The sequence below is a fragment of the Schistocerca piceifrons genome, unplaced genomic scaffold (assembly GCF_021461385.2).
Source record: "Schistocerca piceifrons isolate TAMUIC-IGC-003096 unplaced genomic scaffold, iqSchPice1.1 HiC_scaffold_1378, whole genome shotgun sequence".
Taxonomy (NCBI): domain Eukaryota; kingdom Metazoa; phylum Arthropoda; class Insecta; order Orthoptera; family Acrididae; genus Schistocerca; species Schistocerca piceifrons.
In genome coordinates this window covers 50,001-56,645 of record NW_025727211.1, presented here as the reverse complement: position 1 = coordinate 56,645, position 6,645 = coordinate 50,001, and the positions used below count along the sequence as shown (strand labels likewise).

Here is a 6,645-nt window from a genome sequence, read left to right as displayed (position 1 = left end):
GTGCTGGACTCTTCCCTGTTCGCTCGCCGCTACTGGGGGAATCCTTGTTAGTTTCTTTTCCTCCGCTTAGTAATATGCTTAAATTCAGCGGGTAGTCTCGCCTGCTCTGAGGTCGTTGTACGAGGTGTCGCACGCCACACCGCCAGCCGGCTGTGCACGCTACCGAGAAAGTACCGGTATGCGAACCGCCAGGCGACGGGCGCGCATCGCACGTTTGAGGAGACGCGGCCGGCCCCACAGGCGGCCGCGACACTCCCAGGTCTGCGAAGCGGGGCAAACGCCGCGCGCTTCAGTATACGTAGCCGACCCTCAGCCAGACGTGGCCCGGGAACGGAATCCATGGACCGCAATGTGCGTTCGAAACGTCGATGTTCATGTGTCCTGCAGTTCACATGTCGACGCGCAATTTGCTGCGTTCTTCATCGACCCACGAGCCGAGTGATCCACCGTCCTGGGTGATCTTTTCTCAGTTTCCGCCGTCTCTTTCGAGACGGTCGCATAGGCGGGAGTGAGGCGTGTGGCGGCCCCTGTTCCAGCGTTCTGTGTCCAACGGCCTCACGGCCGACGGGCGTCGTACGGCTCCACACCGGAGCGGACAGGCACTCGGGCGAAAGTCATTCAAAACCGGCGCCAGGCGCCAGGTGCCGCAGGCCAGCCGCTCCAGCGCTTCAGCGCTCGTACCACACAACATTGCCGCTAGTTTTGAGAGGCACGCGTGGTTCCGCACGCGGCGCACGGCTACGGCGAGCCGTACAGGTAGCGTGTTGCGCGACACGACACGCACATCGAAAGACATGCAGTCTAGTCGGTAATGATCCTTCCGCAGGTTCACCTACGGAAACCTTGTTACGACTTTTACTTCCTCTAAATGATCAAGTTTGGTCATCTTTCCGGTAGCATCGGCAACGACAGAGTCAATGCCGCGTACCAGTCCGAAGACCTCACTAAATCATTCAATCGGTAGTAGCGACGGGCGGTGTGTACAAAGGGCAGGGACGTAATCAACGCGAGCTTATGACTCGCGCTTACTGGGAATTCCTCGTTCATGGGGAACAATTGCAAGCCCCAATCCCTAGCACGAAGGAGGTTCAGCGGGTTACCCCGACCTTTCGGCCTAGGAAGACACGCTGATTCCTTCAGTGTAGCGCGCGTGCGGCCCAGAACATCTAAGGGCATCACAGACCTGTTATTGCTCAATCTCGTGCGGCTAGAAGCCGCCTGTCCCTCTAAGAAGAAAAGTAATCGCTGACAGCACGAAGGATGTCACGCGACTAGTTAGCAGGCTAGAGTCTCGTTCGTTATCGGAATTAACCAGACAAATCGCTCCACCAACTAAGAACGGCCATGCACCACCACCCACCGAATCAAGAAAGAGCTATCAATCTGTCAATCCTTCCGGTGTCCGGGCCTGGTGAGGTTTCCCGTGTTGAGTCAAATTAAGCCGCAGGCTCCACTCCTGGTGGTGCCCTTCCGTCAATTCCTTTAAGTTTCAGCTTTGCAACCATACTTCCCCCGGAACCCAAAAGCTTTGGTTTCCCGGAGGCTGCCCGCCGAGTCATCGGAGGAACTGCGGCGGATCGCTGGCTGGCATCGTTTATGGTTAGAACTAGGGCGGTATCTGATCGCCTTCGAACCTCTAACTTTCGTTCTTGATTAATGAAAACATACTTGGCAAATGCTTTCGCTTCTGTTCGTCTTGCGACGATCCAAGAATTTCACCTCTAACGTCGCAATACGAATGCCCCCGCCTGTCCCTATTAATCATTACCTCGGGTTCCGAAAACCAACAAAATAGAACCGAGGTCCTATTCCATTATTCCATGCACACAGTATTCAGGCGGGCTTGCCTGCTTTAAGCACTCTAATTTGTTCAAAGTAAACGTGCCGGCCCACCGAGACACTCAATAAAGAGCACCCTGGTAGGATTTCAACGGGGTCCGCCTCGGGACGCACGAGCACGCACGAGGCGGTCGCACGCCTTCGGCTCGCCCCACCGGCAGGACGTCCCACGATACATGCCAGTTAAACACCGACGGGCGGTGAACCAACAGCGTGGGACACAAATCCAACTACGAGCTTTTTAACCGCAACAACTTTAATATACGCTATTGGAGCTGGAATTACCGCGGCTGCTGGCACCAGACTTGCCCTCCAATAGATACTCGTTAAAGGATTTAAAGTGTACTCATTCCGATTACGGGGCCTCGGATGAGTCCCGTATCGTTATTTTTCGTCACTACCTCCCCGTGCCGGGAGTGGGTAATTTGCGCGCCTGCTGCCTTCCTTGGATGTGGTAGCCGTTTCTCAGGCTCCCTCTCCGGAATCGAACCCTGATTCCCCGTTACCCGTTACAACCATGGTAGGCGCAGAACCTACCATCGACAGTTGATAAGGCAGACATTTGAAAGATGCGTCGCCGGTACGAGGACCGTGCGATCAGCCCAAAGTTATTCAGAGTCACCAAGGCAAACGGACCGGACGAGCCGACCGATTGGTTTTGATCTAATAAAAGCGTCCCTTCCATCTCTGGTCGGGACTCTGTTTGCATGTATTAGCTCTAGAATTACCACAGTTATCCAAGTAACGTGGGTACGATCTAAGGAACCATAACTGATTTAATGAGCCATTCGCGGTTTCACCTTAATGCGGCTTGTACTGAGACATGCATGGCTTAATCTTTGAGACAAGCATATGACTACTGGCAGGATCAACCAGGGAGCTGCGCCAACTAGAGCTGAGCAGCCGGCCGCCCGGGAGTGTGTCCCGGGGGCCCGCGCGAACACGCAAGCGTCCGCTCAATCATTCTGCAAACAGGAGGAGGCTGAGCTCCCCTGCACAATACACCTCGAAACCCTCTCAGGTCCCGGCGGCGCGCAGCGCCGTCCCAAGTACTTGGTCGGGTTCGAGAGAGGCGCAATCGCCCGGAGTTAGGCGAGTAGACGCTTTCGGTGCGACCACCCGTGCTCCCAACTGAGCTTGCCGCTGCCGACAGAGGCCCGGGAGCGTGCTGTCGTGGCATTGCCGGCGGGAGACAACACGCGCCACCTACGGTGACCGGCAGCTCCAACGCCAGCGCCACAGAAGGACAAAAGCCCCACTTGGGTGCCGAAGCGAACTCTCCCAGCACAGCGCACGCGCCAACACATCCGCACAGCTGCGATACAAACCACCAGCGAGAACCGCTGGGGCGACCGAGCAGCAGACGGCGTCGCGGCGCCGAGCGCCGGGCGGCGGCGCATCCTCAACGCACACAGTCCTCAATCGGACCAGCACACTGAAGATGTCCACCGCGCTTCGCACCGGGCCCGCGAGGACCTACTTTGGCCGCACGGCGCCGCGCGCAGGGTGCGCCGGCGCGCAGCTGCGACGCCTGCCGCGTCCGTCGGCCGGCGCGCCTGCCACTGGCCGCCCCCACCAGCCGGCTGTAGCGCGTGCGCCCACGCACCGCGCGGCCAGCACGCCGGGAGGCGCCCCCTCACCGGCCGGGGACGGTCCCACCCAGCCACCACCGCGTATCGCTTCACACCCAGATGCCGTTCAGTTTCATCGGCATGGTGGGTATCGCTGGAACAACCGGTTAGTACCTCAACCTATCGTCGCCATCACCGATTCACCCCTAGCGAGAACAACCGCACCACAACGGGTTACCATTTCTTCATTTGCGTAACTTCACCAGAAAACGTAGGCGTCCATCGCCATTAGCAACTTCAACGATTATTGCATGCCTGTGTCAGGTGTCACGCCACACTACGTCTGCCCACATACACGCAACAAAATGTGCACGCCTAGACAATACGTGGAAGGTGGCCCCCGTACGTATGCGATGTCCATTGCTCGAACGACTGTCAACCGGCCTCTGTAGCATGTCGCAGATATGGAACGCGGTGCACCATGCTATCACGGTGTTTGAGGAGAGACGACTAGGTCCGAATACATCAACACACAGCTCATGCTGATCGCCATCCACGGCGTCCGTTCCTCCCACACGTCTCTATGGCGTACCACACTGCAATCCAGCTCTCATAGGGAGACGACACGTAGCTGCGTGCACAATATTTGCACTGTATGGTCCGCCGTTTTTGGGCGCAGTCGTTGTACGGTCACACATGTGCCACGATGTATCATTCAGTACATAAGGACGAATGTGCAGTACAGATTGTGGTTCACGCGTACGACATCAGCGGACAGTTGACACAGGCCGCACCACAACGTAGCCTGCGTACGTCGCATGCGAAGGGCATTGAACATGCAAACTTGTCACCAACCAGCTTGCGAAGGCAGGGGGCAAGGTGGGGACGTGGGGACGTGGGGAGGGGTGGGGGGGGGGGGGGGCGGCATGTACGTCCTGCTGCCATCCACATTACAGTGTACAGCAGGAGCATGTGGAAAGTCAGCAAGACTTGCAAGGTGTTTAACATGAAGCGATACACAGGGGAGCGGGCAGTGCGAGTAGCGAACTATATTGCGAGGGTTGCGGGTGGGCAACACTACACTAATTGAACGAGTCGTATAACAATTACAGAGCAGGTTTAGGCGACAACGTGGGTTACGTTAGCGGACAACGTGGGTTACGTTAGCGGACAACGTGGGTTACGTTAAGGCACAACATGGGTTACGTTAAGGCACAACATGGGTTACGTTAAGGCACAACATGGGTTACGTTAGGGCACAACATGGGTTAGGTTAGGGGACAACATGGGTTAGGTTAGGGGACAACATGGGTTAGGTTAGGGGACAACATGGGTTAGGTTAGGGCACAACATGGGTTAGGTTAGGGCACAACATGGGTTAGGTTAGGGCACAACATGGGTTAGGTTAGGGCACAACATGGGTTAGGTTAAGGCACAACATGGGTTAGGTTAAGGCACAACATGGGTTAGGTTAAGGCACAACATGGGTTAGGTTAAGGCACAACATGGGTTAGGTTAAGGTACAACATGGGTTAGGTTAAGGTACAACATGGGTTAGGTTAAGGTACAACATGGGTTAGGTTAAGGTACAACATGGGTTAGGTTAAGGTACAACATGGGTTAGGTTAAGGTACAACATGGGTTAGGTTAAGGTACAACATGGGTTAGGTTAAGGTACAACATGGGTTAGGTTAAGGTACAACATGGGTTAGGTTAAGGTACAACATAGGTTAGGTTAAGGTACAACATAGGTTAGGTTAAGGTACAACATAGGTTAGGTTAAGGTACAACATAGGTTAGGTTAAGGTACAACATAGGTTAGGTTAAGGTACAACATAGGTTAGGTTAAGGTACAACATAGGTTAGGTTAAGGTACAACATAGGTTAGGTTAAGGTACAACATAGGTTAGGTTAAGGTACAACATAGGTTAGGTTAAGGTACAACATAGGTTAGGTTAGGTTAGGTTACACGTTGTTGTAAGGAAAGGTGTAGGGGGGGGGGGGCGGGGGCGGCAGGTTCCTTGATAGTGATTATAGTAAGTGAATGCTTGTGACATGATCAGATTTGTCACGTCAGGATGCACCTTTGGCTTATTAGAGGCGGCGCTCCAATTCTATGCTTGTGTGAGACCTGTGTCTTTGACTCATGTCATTGTTTGTGCGCTGTGACAGGAGGTACTATTGTGATGTTGGGTGCACCGTTGTATAGGACATGTGTGGGTGTTGGTGCCTGGTCTGCGCAATGGTGGATGTCGAAAGGCTGGGATATTGTATTTTCCGCATGGACCTCCTGGTCTGGTTGTGATAGTGTGGATTGTGTAATGTGGCGGAGAAGATGCACTGGATGTTGTTCCATGCTGGTGCTTACATATTGTATGTGCGCCCGTTAGAAGCAGAGAGTGGTGCGTGATCAGAGTGTCTGGCTGACGTGTGGTTCCCATTGTGGGCAGACTCTTTCAGCATGTATACGGACAGTTGTGTATATTTGCTGTAGTTTGATGGCTCTGCATTGATTACTAATCAGCGCCGTGTGTACGGGTAATCTGGTTCCAGTCCAAAATGTTCCATCTGTGTACATTAGTGACAAAGACTCTCCCCATGCAGTGGGGCTCGGTCTGTTATAGCTCTTCCGCGTAATATATTTGCCCCACGTTTTTGCGACTGCGAGTGCGAGTGCAACGCGCATGGGGACCGACATGCTGATGGCTCGGTATCGGACGCCGTACAGTGAGCAACGCGATCGCGTCTCTCGCTCGTAAGTGGTACAGGTCGCGGCTCATGTATAGGGACAGCGGGAATGTCGCATATTGGAAATAACTCTTCATGAAACGCAAGTTATAGGGGTGGATTGCACTTTACGAGTGCGGGAAACTTCCGCCGTTCATCCGCTGGAGGTGCGAGTTTGGCGGTTGGGGTGGTGCACGAACGGGTGCGGGTGGAGTCATTGCCGGTCCACGGCTTCGTGCGGCAGAGCCACTGGAGATTGGGTGCTATGGTCGACAGAGGCTGCAGGCTTTGTGGGTGGCGTCGAAAGGCGGGCACTGTGGCGCCATCGCTGTCTTAATCGGCTTGGCGTCGCATAGATGGCGGTATCGTCGTTGGAGGAGGTCATGTTGCGGGAGACCTACAGATGGCGGTATGTTTTGTGGTGCGGACGTAGTGTTGTCAGATGCGCATAGATGGCGGTATTGCATGTGGTGTCGCCCTATTTTCATAGATGGCAATACTGTTTTGC

The 6,645-nt window shown here is 54.6% G+C and overlaps 2 non-coding genes across 2 annotated transcripts; both read right to left on the bottom strand.

The window, feature by feature from the left end:
* Positions 1-303: 303 nt before the first annotated feature.
* On the bottom strand, positions 304-458 carry LOC124733085. The gene has a single exon (XR_007008899.1). It is a non-coding gene; the product is annotated as a 5.8S ribosomal RNA (ribosomal RNA).
* Positions 459-809: 351 nt separating this feature from the next.
* LOC124733074 lies at positions 810-2,718 on the bottom strand. Its single transcript, XR_007008895.1, has one exon. It is a non-coding gene; the product is annotated as a small subunit ribosomal RNA (ribosomal RNA).
* Positions 2,719-6,645: the final 3,927 nt, after the last annotated feature.